The following is an 18,746-nucleotide window of genomic DNA, read 5'->3' as shown; positions in this document are numbered from 1 at the left end:
AAAGATTTTGGAAAATGGGAAAGATTTTACTCAACAGGGGATGTTGTCTTACCCTGACTTTCCAAAAAGGAAAGAAAATAGAATCTACACACCACTAAGCAGTGAGTTTGAACAACAATTGCTGGCAAAATTCTGAAATAAACAATTTAATTAAGCAATGTATTTATTTGTTTATTTGTTTTTAAGATTAATTTATTTTTAGTTTTCAATATTAATTTCCACAAGATTTTGAGTTACAAATTTTCTCTCCATCTCTCCCCTTCCCCCCACCCCAAGATGCCATGTATTCTGATTGCCCCTTTAACATGTCTGCCCTCCCTTCTATCACCCCACTCCCCCCTTATGCCTTTCCCCCTTACATTGTTGTAGGGCAAGATAGATTTCTATATCCCATTGCCTATATGTCTTATTTCCCAGTTTCAGGTGAAAACAATTTTTAACATTTGTTTTTAGAACTCTGAGTTCCAAATTCTCCCCCTACTTCCTTCCCCACCCACCCTCCTTGAGAAGGTAAGCAATTTAATATAGGTTATACATGTATCGTTATGTAAAACACTTCCATAATAGTCATTTTGTGAAAGACCAACTATATTTTCCTCCATTCTGTCCTATCACCCATTCATTCACTTTTTCCCCGTTGACCCTGTCCCTTTTCAAAAGTATTTGCTTCTAACTACCCCCTTCCCCAATCTGTGCTCCCTTCTATAATCCCCCCCCCCCACTTTTCTGTAGAGTGAAATAGCCAATTGAGTGTGTATGTTATTCCCTCCTTAATCCAAATCCAATGAGAGTAAGGTTCACTCATTCCCTTTCACTTCCCCCCTCTTCCTTTTCATTATAACAGCTTTTCCTTGCCTCCTTTATGTGAGAGAATGTACCCCATTCTGTCTCTCCCTTTCTCCTTCTCCCAATATAATCCTCTCTCCTTAGATATCATCACTTCATATTCAACTAACCCTGTGCCCTCTGTCTATATATATGTATATTCCCTTTGACTACTCTAATACTGATTAAGGTCTCATGAGTTACAAATATCATCTTTCCATGTAGAAATGTAAACAGTTAAACTTTAATAAGTCCCTTATGATTTATCTTTCCTGTTTACCTTTGAAAGTCAAATTTTCTATTCAGCTGTGGTCTTTTCATCAAGAATGCTTGAAAGTCCTCTATTTCAACGAAAATACATTTTCCCCCAGAAATATTATTCTCATTTTGCTGGGTACATGATTCTTGGTTTTAATCCTAGCTACTTTGACCTCTAGAATATCATATTCCAAATCCTTTGATCCCTTAATGTAGAAGCTGCTAGATCTTGTGTTATCCTGATTGTGTTTCCACAATACTCAAATTATTTCTTTCTGGCTGCTTGCAGTATTTTCCCCTTGATCTGGGAGCTCTGGAATTTGGCGACAATATTCCTAGGAGTTTTCTTTTGGGGATCTATTTGAGGAGGAGATCTGTGGATTCTTTCAATTTCTATTTTACCCTCTGGCTCTAGAGTATCAGGGCAGTTTTCCTTGATAATTTCTTGAAAGATGATGTATAGGCTCTTTTTTGATCATGGCTTTTAGGTAATCCAATAATTTTTAAATTACTTATCCTGGATCCTTTTTCCAGGTCAGTGGTTTTTACAAAGAGATATTTCACATTGTCTTGTATTTTTCATTCTGTTGGTTCTGTTTCATAATTTCTTGATTTGTCATAAAGTCATTAGCTTTCATTTGCTCCATTCTAATTTTTAAGGAATTATTTTCTTCACTGAGCTTTTGGACCTCCTTTTCCATTTGGTCAATTCTATTTTTCAAGATATTCTTTTCCTCATCAGTTTTTTGGACCTCTTTTGGCATTTGAGTTAATCTATTTTAAGGTGTCATTTTATTCTGTATTTTTTGGGTCTCCTTTAGCAAGCTGCTGACTCATTTTTCGTAATTTTCTTGCATCCCTCTCATTTCTTTTCCCATTTTTCCTCTGTGTTTCTTACTTGATTTTCAAAATCATTTTTGAGCTCTTCCATGACTTGTGACAAATTCATATTTTTCTTGGAGGCTTTTGATATAGGACCTTTGACTTTGTTGTCTTTTTATTGTGTATTTTGGTCTTCTTTGTTGTCAAAGTAAGATTCCATAGTCTGATTTTTTTTACATGTCTGCTCATTTTCCCAGCCAATTACTTGACTTTTGAGCTCTTTGTCAAGTTATGACTCTACTTGAGAGTGAGGAGTGCTCTGTCCAAAGCTTCAGGGGTTTTGCACAGCTATTTTTTGAGCTGCTTGTAGGCATCTGTTAATTTTCAGTTCTTCTGAGTTGGTATGATCCAAGGAGAGGTGTTTACTCCTCTCTTGACCTGTGTTCTGCTCTGTGAGTGACCTCAAGCACTCTTTTCTGCCTTGGAACTGCTAGGAGGACTCTCTCTACACAGCCATCACAAGCTCTGCCATGCCAGTGTTCCTACTCACTCCAGGACCACCAACCGGGACTGTGACCCAGATCCAAGCAAGGCAAAGCAAGAGAATCCTGTCTCAGTGTCAGCAAAGAGATCCCTGCACTCCCAGTCTTATCAACTGCTTGATTCCCCCACAGTCTATAGTTCTAGAGGTCTGGAAGCAGCCACTGCTCCTTCTTTAGCTGCCTCCACCTGCCCTGGGGCTGGGGCCAGACCACACCCTTCTCTCACCCAGGTCCAGCAGTTTTCCCTCTGACCTGTTAAGTTGTCTTTGGTGTTTCTGAGAGAAGAAGTCTGGAAACCACCACAACTCAGTGATTCAGTGCCCTGAGGCCTGCTCTACCAGGTCTCCCCTGGCCTGGTCTGTGCCTATGGGCCCCTCACTGGGCTGCGCTGAGCTCCCAGTCCTGTGGGACAGACCCTTCCCAGTGACCATCCAGGGCATCTTGGGCTGGAATATTGTTTCACTCTGTCATTTCGTGGGTTCTGTAGTTCTAGAATTTGTTTAGAGTCATTTTTTATAGATGTTTGGAGAGATTTGGGGGAGAGCTCAAACAAGTCCCTGCTTTTACTCAGCCATCTTCTATTTGTTTGTTTATATTTAGCATTCTATTATTTTAATTTTGAGTTCCAAATTCTCCCCTGCCCTCCATATCTTTCTCCATTCATTGAGAAAGCAAGCAATATGATAACCATTATACATATTAAGTCTCATAAAACATTTCCATATTAGTCATTTAGAAAAAAGCTAGAAAAATAAAGGCAAAAATTAGCATGATTCAATCTATACTCAGTACTCTTCAATTTTCTCTGGAGATGGTTAGCATTTTTCATCATGGCTTCCTTGGAATTGTTTTTGATCAATGTATTGATCAGAGTAATTAAGTCGTTCATGGGTTATCTTTATTACAATATTGCTATTACTTTGTGCAATGTTCTCTTGGTTCAGCTCACTTCACTTTGCATCACCTCATATATTTTCCAAAACCATCCTGATAATCATGTCTTATATAATGATAGTAATGATAGTATTCCATAACAATCATATACCACAACTTGTTCAGCTTTTCTCCAATTCCTCAGTTGCTAATATTTTGCCAACACCCTGTAGATTATACTCAATTTTGGGGGTAGGTTATACTTGGCAGTATTCCCAGTTCTTTTCCCTTCTGGAATATCATGTTCCAACAATATAATGGTAGCTATTAAATCTTGTGTCATGCTGACTGTGACTCCATGGTATTTGAATTAATTCTTTATGGCTCTTTGTAATATTTTTTCCTTGACCTGGACCCTAGAATTCAGCTTTTAAAATGCCTGTGAATTTTAAGTTTGGTATCTCTATCAACAGGTGATCTGTGAATTCTTTTAGTTTATATTTTAACTTCTGGTTATAAGACATCAGGTCAAGTTTTTCTTTTAATAATTTCATGAAATATGATGTCTAGGCTTTTTATTTATCATGGCTTTAGGGTAACCCAATAATTCTTAAATTATCTTTCCACAGTCTGTTTTTCAGGTCAGTTGTTTTTCCTTGGGGATATTTGACATTTTTTTCTATTTCTTTCATTCTTTTGACTTTGTTTTACTATTTTTTGATATATCACAAAATCATTAGCTTCCACTTAACCAATTCTAAATTTTAAGGAATTATTTTCTTCAATGAAGTTTTGTACCTTTTTCTCCATTTGGCGAATGCTGCTTTTTAATAAGTTATTTTAGTTGGTGAAGTTTTGTAACATTTTTGACCTTTGGTCAATTTTATCTGTTTTATTTCTTTTTTTTTTTTTAATGCAATTTATTTATTTAACATATTTGGTTTTCAGCATTGATTTTCACAACAGTTTGGATTGCAAATTTTCTCCCCATTTCTGCCCTCCCCCCCCACTCCAAGATGGCGTATATTCTGGTTGCCCTGTTCCCCAGTCAACCCTCCCCTCTATCACCCCCCTCCCCTCTCATCCCCTTTTCCCTTCCTTTCTTGTAGGGCAAGATAAATTTCTACGCCCCATTGCCTGTGTATCTTATTTTTTAGTTGCATACAAAAAGTTTTTTTGTTTTTGAACATCTGATTTTAAAACTTTGAGTTCCAAATTCCCTTCCCTCTTCCCTTCCCACCCACCCTCCCTAAGAAGTTGAGCAATTCAACCTAGGCCACACATGTATTATTATGTATAACCCTTCCACAATATTCATGTTGTGAAAGGCTAACTACATTTTGCTCCTTCCCAACCCATCCCGCTTTATTGAATTTTCTTCCTTGACCCTGTCACCTTTCCAAAGTGTTTGTTTTGATTACCTCCACCCCCATCTGCCCTCCACTCCATCATCCCCCTGCCTTTTATTTTTTTTTTTATCTTCCTCCCTCTTCTTTCCTGTGGGGTAAGATACCCAACTGAGTATGTATGGTATTCCCCCTCAGGCCAAATCTGATGAGAGCAAGGTTCACTCATTCCCCCCTCACCTGCCCACTCCCCTCCTCTCCTAGAACTGCTTCCTCTTGCCACCTTTATGGGAGATAATCCACCCTATTCTATCTCTCCCTATCTCCCTCTCTCAGTAAGTTACTCTCTCATCCCTTAATTTCATTTTATTTCTTTTAGCTATCTTCCCTTCATCCTCAACTCACCCTGTGTCTGCTCTCTTTCTTTTACACATATATATATATATACACATACATACACATACATACATATACACATAGATACATGCATACATACACATTCACTTATATATATACATAAACATATATATATGCATATATATATATGCATATTCCCTTCAACTACCCTAATACTGAGGTCTCATGAATCATACTCATCATCTTTCCATGTAGGAATGTAAACAAAACAGTTCAACTTTAGTAAGTCCCTTGCAATTTCCGTTTCTTGATTACCTTTTCATGCTTCTCTTGATTCTTGTGTTTGAAAGTCAAATTTTCTATTCAGTTCTGGTCTTTTCACTGAGAAAGCTTGAAAGTCCTCCATTTTATTGAAAGTCCATATTTTGCCTTGGAACATGATACTTAGTTTTGCTGGGTAGGTGATTCTAGGTTTTAATCCTAGCTCCATTGACCTCCGGAATATCGCATTCCAAGCCCTTCGATCTCTTAATGTAGAAGCTGCCAGATCTTGGGTTATTCTGATTGGGTTTCCACAATATTCAAATTGTTTCTTTCTGGCTGCTTGCAGTATTTTCTCCTTGATCTGGGAGCTCTGGAATTTGGCAACAATATTCCTAGGAGATTTCTTTTTGGGATCTATTTGTGGAGGCGATCGATGGATTCTTTCAATTTCTATTTTGCCCTGTGGCTCTAGAATATCAGGGCAGTTCTCCTTGATAATTTCTTGAAAGATGGTATCTAGGCTCTTTTTTTGATCATGGCTTTCAGGTAGTCCAATAATTTTTAAATTATCTCTCCTGGATCTATTTTCCAGGTCAGTGGTTTTTCCAAGGAGATATTTCACATTGTCTTCCATTTTTTCATTCCTCTGGTTCTGTTTTATAATATCTTGATTTCTCATAAAGTCACTAGCTTCCACTTGCTCCAATCTAATTTTTAAAGTAGTATTTTCTTCAGTGGTCTTTTGGACCTCCTTTTCCATTTGGCTAATTCTGCCTTTCAAGGAATTCTTCTCCTCATTGGCTTTTTGGAGCTCTTTTGCCATTTGAGTTAGTCTATTTTGTAAGGTGTTGTTTTCTTCAGTGTATTTTTCAGTATTTTTTTGGGTCTCCTTTAGCAAGTCATTGACTTGTTTTTCATGGTTTTCTCGCATCCTTCTTATTTCTCTTCCCAATTTTTCCTCTACTTCTCTAACTTGCTTTTCCAAATCCTTTTTGAGTTCTTCTATGGTCTGGGGCCAGTTCATGTTTTTCTTGGAGGCTTTGGTTGTAGGCTCTATGACTTTGCTGTGTTCTTTAGGCTGTATGTTTTGGTCTTCTTTGTCACCAAAGAAAGAATCCAAAGTCTGAGACTGAATCTGGGCGCGTTTTCGCGTCCTGGCCATATTCCCAACCAACTAACTTGACCCTTGAGTTTTTCAGTGGGGTATGACTGCTTGTAGATTACAGAGTTCTATGTTCTACGTTTGGGGGGGAGGTGCCAGCTCTGTCAGAGCCGCACTCCTCCTTCCCCAACGACCCCCAGTCCAGATTGGGCTCAGATCTTCGGCAGGCTGTGCACCCCTGCTGTGATCCGCCACTTAATTCCCCCCACCAGGTGGGCCTGGAGCCGGAAGTAACAACAGCTGTAGCTGCCCCACCTCCGCTGCCCCCGGGGCTGGAAGCCGAACCGCGAACTCCTTCCACTCCGGCAGCTTTTCCCACTAACCTTCTCCGCAGTCTTTGGTGTTTGTGGGTCGAGGGGTCTGGTAACTGCTCACGTATTCAGGGTGCTAGGGCCCCCTCCGCCCGGCTTCTGGACTGGATCGTCCATGCCGCTCAGGCTGGGCTCTGCTCCACTCCGTTCCCAGCTCCCAGCTCCCAGCTCCCAGCTCCGTGTGGAATAGAGCTCACCCAGAGACTATCCGGGCTGTCCTGGGCTGGAGCCCTGCTTCCCTCTGCTGTTCTGTGGGTTCTGCCGTTCTAGAATTGGTTCAGAGCCATTTTTATAGGTTTTTGGAGGGACTCGGGTATGGAGCTCACTCTAGTCCGTGCTTACCAGCCGCCATCTTGGCTCCGCCCCCTGTTTTATTTCTTTAATATTTTTGTGCTTTTTTCTTGCCAAGGTGTTAATTCTCTTTTCATATTTTTCTTGCATTGTTCTCATTTCTTTTCCCATTTTTTCTTCTACCACCCTTATTTGATTAAAAATTCTTGCTTCTTCTTTAGCTATTTCAGTAATTATTTTTGGACTTCTGTTCAATCTACATTTTACTTTGAGGCTTTGCTTGTGGCTGTTTTCATGTTGTTCTCTTCTTTTGAGTTTGTGACTTCCACTTCCCTAGTATCAGAGTAGGCTCTTTTTTTATTGTTGTTTACTCATTTTGCCAATTTATTTCTTGCCTTCGAACCTTATGTTAAAGTTGTGCTTTGCTCACCTGGGTTGAAGGGCACTGTCTCAAACCTTCTATTAGTTATGTGAGTATATGTGTGTGTGTGTGTGTGTGTGTGTGTGTGTGTGTGTGTGTGTATGTGTTTGTGTGTGTTGGGGGGCATTAATAAATTTTCAGCACTTCCAAGGTGGTACAGTTTCAGGAGAGGTGTGGTCACTGCTCTCCTCGTTTGGGCTCTGATTCTTACTCAGGCAAGGGCCCTGTTCTTTTGTAACTACAAGTGCCCAGGAATTACAACCAGGGCCCTTGTTCCTTTGCAACTACACTTTGACCTGCAACTAAGATCCAGAACTGGGTATGGGGAATGGAATTGTCAAATAGTGCCTAGTCCTATGTCTAATGTCAAAACAGGGGTCTTTTACTGATGGAAAAGTTATCTCTTTCTAAACAGTTCTCCAATCCCATTATCCTCCTTGGGCTGAGAGCTCCTGAAGCTGCTGCTACTCTTGCAGCTGCCTCTAAGGGTGAAAGCTGGTATTTCAGACATGAGCAAAATGGGCCAGCCCACAGCCCAGTGTCACAGAACTCTCTCCTTCTGCCTTGCTAAGTTATCTTGGATGGGAAAAACATCTCATCCCAACCTTTGTTGGTTATAGTTCTCCCAAATTCAATTTGACACATTCTTTTAAAGTTTTGGAGGGGAACGTTTGGGGAGGGAGATGCTGGATGGAATTCTGCCTCTACTCCACCATCTTGGCTCTCTCTTGAATACCGTGTTAAGGAAACCTTTAATGGGCTACTACTTCTTTTGTGGCTTTTAATGGGTTCATACTTCTTTTAGTGCCATAGCATCTATGTCTGTTGACTTAAACTCAGTACGTTAAAATATAGACTAGCTATTTAGTTATCAATTTATTTCTTATCATTGAAGTTTTTTTTTTTCAGGAACCACAGCCTAAGCTCTATCCAGAAGGGAATGTCACCATTGCCCAATGCCCAACTAGCTAGATGACAGAATATGTGTCTTCACCCATTCTCATAGTGTCTATTGGCACAGATAGAGGTATTTGTGCAAGCCATTACTATGCCAACCCCCTACTCAAATTTTGCTGGTTGGTCAGCTTTTACCTATATAGCAGTCTGGCAAGGAAAAATCCATAGCTAAAGTTTGAAGCTTTTCTAGTGGGGCTTTAAACAGAATGAAAGATCCAATTGTTGTCACTGCAAATGGGCCAAAGGGTAAAGATGGAGTGTGAATGTGTGTTATATGGTACTCATAGATCCAATCTATCAAACCAAATTCCTTTAAAAACTTCACCTTTGCCCTTGCAGATCTCTGTGATGGAACCAGAAACAACAAGAGTTCATCTTTATGAACCAGGTACAAATAATTCCCCACCTTGCCAACCAAAAGGGGACAAAGATCAGTTTGAAATTTCAAATTGATTTGTAATTTCTGTAAAAATAAGGCCACAGAGACTTGACCAAGCCTATGGAACTCATTTAGCTGCAGAGACTTCAGTTCAGCATATTACATCAAGTCCCCAGGAATCTTTGTTCCAGTTATTCATCGGGTTTTCTTTGAACTTCTCATGTAATCTCTCTTGTTCCTTGGTGGTGAAAGTTTTCCAACTCCCCACTCCCTGAGCAGAGGAAATCACTTTAAACCAGAAGCTCAATAACATTTATTAAGTGCCTATTATATGACAGGTACTGTTCTAAGTGCTAGGGATACAAAAATAAGCAAAAGACAGTCTGACCTTCAAAGAGTGTGTCATACAATGGGGAAGACAATATGCAAACAAATATAAACAAAGAAATTTAAATATAGAATAAATAAGAAGTAATTAAAAGATAAGGGGAACTAAAATTAAGAGGGATTGAAAAGACTTCCTGTAGAAGATGCATAAAGTGGGATTATAGTTGGGACTTAAAGGAAGACAGGAAGGTCAATAGTCAGAGTGAAGGAGAGAGAGTATCCCAGGCATGAGGGAAGCTAGAGAAAATATACAAAACAGACAGAGTATTTTATTCCTGTAATAGTCTGGAGTCCAATGTCACTGAATCAAAGTGTATGCGTTGAAGAGCAAGGTGTAAGAAGACTGGAAAGGCAGAGGGGGCTAGGTTATGAAAGTCTTTGAATGACAAAGAGAGCATTTTGTATGTGTTCCTGGAGGCAATAGGAAGCCACTGGAGTTTATCGATTAGGGAGGTGTCATTATTTGCTGTGCATTTTAGGAGAATCAATTTGCTGTCTTAATGGAGAAAGAATTAGAGTGGAAAAGCATTGGGGCAGGCAGACCCATCAGCACCCTATTGCAGTAATCTAGGTGTGAGGTGAAGAGTGCCTGCACTAGTGGAGTGGGACTGTGAGAGAAGGGATTATATTCAAGAAATGTTACAAAGCTGAAATCAACATGCTTTGGCAACATAGCAGACATGGTGAGTGAGAGATGTTGTACCCCTTTGTTTTCAAAGAGGACTAATAACATCACAATATGATGTCTTGATTTGTGTATGAATTGGATTTAAGTGAAGCAGAGCTGCTCAAAGTCATCAGCCTCACTCTCGTTTTCAGAGTCATTGAAGTCCAGTGGAAGGACAGAAGTCAAGGTGACTGGCAATATTCTGGCATGAAGTAAATAACCTTGGCATTTTCAATGTCTGACCAGGGTTTAAAGACTCCACAGCACTTGCTTCATGTCTTCAGGGTAGTTGGAACAAATTGTTCTTATCTGTCCATTCACCAAGGAGAAAGTCTTCATGTGCTCTTGGGGTGGACATCCCCATAACTCACCAAAGGTTTTGACAGTTTTAATTTACCCTTAACCTGCCTTCTGTGCTGAGACAGTTTTACAGGGAGTGTGGCTGCTGCATATACTATAGCTTCTTGGAGCCACAGGTGAGAGTTGGATAACAGATGGACACCAAAGGTGAAGGAGTAGCCCTGAAATGGGCTCAGCAAGCCCTCGCAGCAGAGATACTTGTCTGTAATGTGAAATCCAAGATGACTCCTAGGTCGTGAGTCTGAGGGCCTGGGAAGATAGTGTTGCCCTTGACAGTGATAGAGAATGTGAGGTAGTGGGAAAGTATAGGAAAAAAAAACCAATGAATTCTGTTTTGGACATTTTATGTTTAAGATGTCTACTGGGAATCTTGTTTAAGATGTTTGAAAGTCAGTTGGAGATTCAAGGTTGAAAGTCAGCAGGGAGATTGGAGCAGAAAAGATTGATTTGAAAATTATCAGCCTAGAGATAGTTATTAAATCCTTGAGAGCTGATGAAATCACCAAGGGAGGTGATATGGAGGGAGAAGAGAAGAGGGCCTACAATAGAACATTGATGGATGCCTATGGTTAGAGGGCATGAGCTGGAGGAGGATCTAACAAAGGAGAGAGAGGAGGAGTGGTTAGATAGATAGGAGGAAAACCAGGAGAAAGTGGTGTCATGAAAATTTAAAAAGAAGAGACTATTAAGGAGGAGATTGTTCAAGAGTGTCAAAGGTTATAGAAAAGTCAAGGAGAATGAGGATTGAGAAAACGTAATTGGATTTGGCAACAAAAAGGCAGTAACTTGGGGGCAAGTAGTTTTGGTGAAATAATGTCAGAAACCAGACTATAAGGGGTTAAGAAGAAAGTAAGAGGGGGTAGAGCCAAGATGGGAGAATAAGGGCAGAAACTCACCTGAGCTCTCCCACAAACCCATCCAAATACCTTTAAATAATGACTCTAAACAAATTCTAATGCAACACAACCCACAAAGAGATGGAGTGAAACAATTTTTCAGCCCTAGACAATTTAGAATGTCAGCAGGAAATATCTATCCAACTGGGGTGAGAGTGTAGCCCAATCAAGCACAGGCCATGCCAGCACAGACCCAGACCCAGTAAACCAGGAACAGGCCTTGGGAGTGACTGAATTAGCAGTGGCAGCAACTGCTTCCAGAGCTCTCAGCCCACAGAAGGGAAGGGGATCGAACAACTGGTTAGAAGCAGATTATAGGGGTCATTTTGCTAGCATTGAGGCAAGACTGTTGCTTTGCCCATACTCAGATTCAAGTCCTGGGTGGCAGTCCCAGGTGAGGAGGAGCACTAGCATAGAAGAGCTTGCAGCCACAGCAGAGGGGAAACTCTTCTCACAGTTCCAGGGTAGGATAGAGTGCTTGTGGTCACTCACAAACCAGAGCACAGGCCAGCAGAGTAGGAAATGCCTCTTCTTAGATCATCCCACCTCTGAAGAACTGAAAACTTACTCTCACCTGAGTGAGACAATCTTCCAAGTTTCTTGGGCTCAAAGATTGTTTTACCCCATCTTTTTGCTGGTTCTGCTGTTCCAGTATTTGTTTTGGGGTGCTATTTTATGGTTGTTTTGAGATGAATATGGGAGAGTTATGGTGATTTATGGCTTAGTCCACCATCGTGGCTCCCGAAGTCTGGTCATCTTCAAAAATAAAAGACAGACAAGAACAAAGCTCTGCACAATGTGACTCCTTCCTGTTTTTTCAGTCTTCTTACACTTAATCTCCTCCTCTTGCCTTTTATCACCTAATCCTTCTTGCTGCTCCTTACACACAACATTTAATTTTCTGTATGTGTGCCCTTGCACTGTGCATCTTCTATTACTCTCATTTTCTAAAAGCTCTAATATCAGCAGAATGCAAAAACAAACAAACAAACAAACCAATAACTCTGTGGGGGTTCTTAGTATCTTTCTATGGGTCCCCATCCCATCCTGAGAAATCACTTTACCTGTGTGGTGTCCAGTTCTGTTAACTCCACCTTAGCATTATTTGAATGTTGGTAAAAAGCTGAAATTGCTGTTTCTGGTTACTTAATGCACTGGAACATTTCATTTTCATTCTTATTATGATAATAGTTCAACTTCTACAGGACAGCCATCATCAGCCAGAGAATACTGGATTTTGCCCTTTCTTTGCCCTTTCTGGAAGCTTCCTCTAGCACCCATTGGGTGGGAGCCAGATTTCTGTTCCATTGAGAACTCCCCATTCACTAACAGAGGGATCACACGGTACTAAGGTGTTACATCCAGGCCTCCAATGATCTCCCCTTACAAATTTGCAGCACATTTTTACCAGCTTAAGCATGATCTGAGCCAAAAGTCGATCTAGTCCCAATTCCTGAGTATATCAAATATTATAGTCCCTTTTAATTCTTATCTGATACTGTGAAGAAGTGAGGCACTCATAAACTTTTAAGCAGTTAACCAAAGGAATTTTACTTAATTCTAGCAGAGCCATGATTTGAGTACTACTCAGAACTCAGTAGATTTGAGAATCTACTCAGATAGATTCTCCCTTTCTCCTCTGGCAACTCTTCCCCATTTAAAATTAAGTCTGGTTAGCAAGGCAGTGTATGGTGACTCACATAGTTTTTGGTCTTGTATCAAGTCTGAATTGCTTGGACCTCATGTGGGTGGGGCTATTATGCACCTAGGTGATCAAACCATATCAACACAGTAAGAGACCTGCAGGAAGTTGTATCAACAGTTATTCAACATTTATTAATAGTTACTATTTTCCAGGTCCAACTATGAGGTGGGAACACAAATGCAAGAAGAAAGTCAATCCCTGCCCTCAAGGAGCTTATATGAAAATGGTGAAAAGACAATACTTAAAGGAAAATTGAAAAAGGTGGGAGTGAATTTAAGGTAGGAATATAGGGTCAAGGTAGTCTAAAGTGCAGGCTTCAGAAGAAAGAAGATATGGCTGGCCTGTGCACCCTCCTTAAATGGAGTTTTGGAAAAGAGTTTCCAATCAGAGATAGAGGCTTCAGGCAAAGGGGGTACTTCCAGTTTTTGAATTCAGGTGCTTGTTTCAACAATCCGGCTAGCAGCTTCTGTGGGGGTGTAAGATCCACCCACAGCCAGCACCCGGAAAGCTGCCAACGGCACAGGTTCTTTTGATCTGCTTAACTAAGGAAAGCAAGGTGAAGGGGTTGACAAGTTTACTTTAATCCAGCATACAGACAGCATTCACTTAGTTCAGGGGAAAATGCCAGCACCTTGAACTTCGGAACAAAATACAGACAAATTACAAATATCAACAGACAGACAGACACAATACAATTCATAGTTACCAACATCTAGGTTCAGCCCGGGGGCTCAGAACAAAGGCTGGCCCAGAGTCATGAGCCACCACTGCTGTGGCAAAGAGCTCCAAAGAACAGACAGCCAACCCCTGGTTTTATATCTTTTTCAGCAGCAGGGGTGAGTCACACATGCGACTCACTCACGTAACCTAGAATCGTCACAAAGAGGCAGACTTAAACCCATGTGGTCTATAAGCCTCTGCTCTCCCAGACATGCAAACTAGGCCCTCTCTGGAGTTAGCCCCACCTTGGGCCCCACCTTAGTTGCCAATCCACACCCACTAAGGTTTTACACTTAATGGGGGTTTGGGCCTGTGGCTTAGCACCTAGGAAGGCTCAATGAATTACTCAAAGGGAACAAAAGCCAAACTATTCAAGGTCACTTGTTGAACTAAGTGCTAAGGAGCCCATTTTGGTTACCAACACAGTGCTAGAGTGAGCTTCCAGGATGAAGAGGTTTCTGCAGTGTGGAAGACAAAGTTGGAGTGTAGCCTGCAGAGGAATGAGGGAAGAATCAAGGGAGGCACAGCTTGAGCCTTGCCCTACCCCCAAGCAAGTCCTACTTTTGCCAGGTTTTAGGGATTCTATATTAACCAAAGTTCTGGGGAGGAGGGGGAAGGGAGAAAAGAAAGAACTCTGCTAGATCTTGGTCCTATCATTAACACTAAGCACAGTGCCTTCACACAGTCAATGCTTAACATATGCTCATTAAATTCTGGTTAATTTTATAACCTTTGCCCTATCCCAATCCCCTTCATCTTCCCCATCTCACAGTCAAAAGCACATGTTTTAGTCACAGGAAAACCCCAATTAGTAATCATCGAACCTTAGAAGTTGCCCACACCAATTAGTCCATTTAAAGCACTTCTAGGTTCTGTTTTCCCTTGTTTCATGAAAAAAATAATGTTTCTGGGCAATACCAAAAATGAAAAGTGGGTAGAATGGGCTGAGTGGTAAAGAATATGCACATGCCAACCAGTAGGCAGTTGCACTCATTTTTGAGTCATATTCATGGAAACAATAGTAAAAACAAAAAGATTTGGTGCTTCCTCCAAATTATTTATAGTGTAAATTTAAAAAGAAATTCAGATAATGGGAAATGCAGTTTCTAGTTATTTCCAAAATATTTGCATGCAATCTCAAAAGACTTTAGCTTTACCTAATGATTTGAGACATAGTCATAGCTGAAGAGTTTTTTTTTATTTAATGGTACTTTTTAAAACATTGAAACCATTAACTGAGCATAGCTAACAGTCAGTGACTATTATATATAACCAGAATTATTTGAAGATTCTACCTGGCTCCTCTTTTCAACAGCTTTCAAATGGTGACATGTGTCTTCCTTTGACATTTTAATAGCTTCTAGATGTTACCTGGAAATATCTTTTTTCTTTTCATTTTTTTGTAAATAGTATTTTATTTTTTCTAATTACATGTAAAATGATTTTCAACATTCATTACTTATAGGATTTTGAGTTCCAAATTTTTCTTCATCTCTCCCTTCCCTCCCCACTCCCCAAGACCACAAGCACTCTAATAAAGGTTGTACATGTACAATCACGGAAATATATTTTCACATTAGTCATGTTGTGAGAGAAGAAAAAGAAGAAAAGAAGAAAACTCAAAAAAGTGAAAATAATATGCTTTGATCTGCTTTCAGATTCCATAGTTCTTTCACTGGATATGGATAGCATTTTATATTGAATCTTTTGGAATTGTCTTGGATCATTGTATTGCTGAAAGGAGCTAGGTCAATCATATTGATCATTGTACAATGTTACTGTTAGTATGTAAAATATTCTCCTGGTTCTGTTCATTTCATTGTGTGTACAGTTCATGTCTTTTCAGGTTTTTCTGAAATCCACCTGCTCATCATTTCTTATAGCACAATGGTATTCCATTACATTCATATACCACAACTTGTTTGGCCATTCTCCAATTGATGGGCGCTCCCTAGATTTCCAATTATTTGACACCACAAAAAGAGCCTGCAAACCTCTTTCATGCATTCTTAAGGAAATCTCTTGCAATTTTAATGTCTATTTATATGTTTTGTTCTTATATAACTTTTAAAATGCAATTTCCAAGTTCGATATAAATTGGAGTTTTTCCATTCATCTCCAAATGTCTCATATTTTCTCACATAGGAAAAGACATATTTGATTAGGGAAGGAAACCCAGACCAAGGTGGTATTCATCTGTTAAGGGTATGCCTAGGTATGGGCAAGGCAGGGGGTAGGTTCTATCTACTATCTCAGAGAGAAAAACACATGAACTTTAGGCTTCTCTGTGAAAGCTGGGTAGGCCTAAGGGCCATACTTCAACTCTGAGAAGATAAAGGAGGGGCTGGTGACTACTGTTTTTTAAGGAGTCAAAGAAGTGACAATGAAGTAGATGGTGATATAAAAGTGTTTTATAATATTTTCATTTCTGAATATAGCCCTCCTCACTGCCCTCTTTAGCAAGCCACTTTTTTGCATCAAAGAATAAAAAAATATAGAGAATAAAATGCAGTTCACCAAAACCAACAACTCAACAAAATGTAGTAGTATGTGCAAGGGAGTATATTTTCTTTTCTTCTCTGGCCTTTAAAATTACACACTACTGAGTTTTAGTTTTTTGAATTTTCCATTTACATTTTTGTAGTCAATGTTTACTTCTACTTATTTTGCTCCACAATGATTCATATTGATCTTCCCCTGTTGTTTTTCTGAATTCTTCTTATTCAGTATTACTTTCATGGCAATAATATTCTGTTATATTCATTTACCAAAATTTGTGTGGTCATTCTGTATGTGAGAGACAATTATTTTGTGTCCAGTTCTTTGCCTCTACAAATATTTTTGTATTTCTTTCAGCTTCTTTCTGCTTTGGCCTCTGCTTGTGGTATATGCCTAGCAGGGAGATCTCTGGGTTGAAGTATGAGAATTTTAGTCACTTTTAATCATAATTCTATATTGCTTTCTAGCATAATTATATTAATTCCCAGTTTAGCAGTCTGCCCATCTTTCTGTAACCCATTTATCATCGACTATTTCTATTATTTGTCATTCTTGCCAATTTCTTCAATGGAGAATGAAACTTTAGAGTTGCTTATGTTTGCATTGTTCTTACTATTAGTGCATTGGAGTAATCTTTCATGATGTAGAGAATAGTTCGCAATTTTTCTTTTTAAAACTTTATTCATAACCTTTGACTATCCACTTGGAAATAATTCCATGTGATAAATATTTGTGATATAGGTGTGTGTATGTATACATATATGTATATATATGCATGTATATGTGTGTATATACATATATGTGTATATATACATAAATAAATATGTATTTATATTAAATATATATATTTATATAAAATCATCTGTGTTTTGGATATTAAATTTTTATTATAAATATTTGAAACAGAAACTTACCCTCCCATCAATAGCTTTAAAAAATCCTTGTTGCATTGATTTTGCTTGTACATGTTTTCAATTTCACCTAGTCACACCTGTTAAAAGTACCTAATCTTGTACTCTTAAGGAAGGCTTTTTTTTCCTTGGAGGAGGAAGGCAGGGCAATTGGGGTTAGGTGACTTACCCAAGTTCACACAGCTAGTAAATGTGTCAAATGTCTGAGGCTGGATTTGAACTCAGTTCCTCCTGACTGCAGGGCCAATGCTCTACTCTTTGTGCCACCTAGCTGCCTCCAAGGAAGGCTCTTTTGAATAGACATACTTTTATTCATCAGATGGGGCATGGATATTTGTGCAGGTTTAATGCCCCATGATTCTGTAGCAAGAGTGTTCAAAATATAAAGCTATTTTATCCAAAAAAGTGAATGGAATTCGCACTGCTAATCCAAAGGCACTGAAATAATAGATTGTATTTTCTAGCATTCCCATTCACAAGGCCAGCGCTTGTCCTCTGGGGAAGAAACTCAAATGTATACAATGGAAATAACAGGATTAAAAATGAACTAGAGAGCTAAGAATAGCAATAGTATAGAGAGACTAGAATGACAACTATAATTTTTAGGTTGTGCTACAATTTGTATCATAGTAAGAAAGAATACTTAGGTGATACAATGATGTCCCCCAGGCAACTAACTTCTCATGGAGGGCAGATGGCATACTATTTACCTCATGTCTCATGTCAAGCTCCAGAAATGTCTTTTGTTCAGCTTTTTAAAAAAATCAAATCAAACATTTCTTCTTCCTCTGCAATATTGTGGTGTGTATTGCAGGCAGTAAAGGAGATGATGACACAGCATGGAAACTAGAGGTAGTAATAAGAGGCCAGGGAAGCAGGTGCACTTGGCTCAAGAATGGAAACGTCACAGTGTGGCAGAGACAGCAGGAGCTTAGAAAATACATGCAGGCATTTCACACACACACAGAGTTGGTATCAAGTAGGTTGTAGAACACAACGCAGCATGAGGCCGAACTGGGTACTGAGAGTAGAATTAGTGTATATAGACAGAACTGTACCAGCTAGGTAGTATTAAGGCGCACAGATGGTAAGACTATGTATGCCTCCAATGTCAAAGCAAGCAGACGGCAGAGACAACTGCAATGGCATTCCTTTACAACATGGGGATTGGCGGATAATGCAAACACCTGCTAGACAGCATAAGCCTCCTAAAGTGGGCTTATTCTGTATGTATTTATATTTTACTGACAGTTGATATAGTAAAAAGAAAAAGAGCATCGAACAGGGATTTAAAAAAAAACTGAGCTGGGCTTCATTTTTAGCTGTTGCAATGACTGCTACCTTGAATAAGAATCATAACTTTTCTGAAACTCAGTTTCTTCATCTTGAAAATGGAGGTTGTATAGTCATACCATTCCCCATGAGGCTGTTGAGAGAAAAGCGTCTTGTAAATTTTAAAGCGCTATAGTGATATAAATTATTGTTATTATTTTAAGAAAATTAATTTGACTTGTGCTTTTTTTAAATTTACAAAACAACTCATTCTGTAATAAAAGGAAAACCTGGGTTCAAATCCCAGCTCAGACAGCTTCCTAAGTCACCCTAGGCGGGACACTTAATCTTTCTATGAACCAGTTTTCTCATGGAGGGGAAGAGGTGGAGCCAAGATGTCAGCATGAAGGCAGGGACTTGCCTGATTTTCTCACCCAAACCCCTCTAGATACCTTTGAATAATGACTTTAAACAAATTCTAGAGCAGTAGAACCCACAAGAAGATGGAGTAAAATAATTTT

The sequence above is a fragment of the Trichosurus vulpecula genome, chromosome 1 (assembly GCF_011100635.1).
Source record: "Trichosurus vulpecula isolate mTriVul1 chromosome 1, mTriVul1.pri, whole genome shotgun sequence".
NCBI lineage: Eukaryota > Metazoa > Chordata > Mammalia > Diprotodontia > Phalangeridae > Trichosurus > Trichosurus vulpecula.
The sequence above is the reverse complement of the archived record's forward strand: the minus strand, read 5'-3'. Positions refer to the sequence as shown.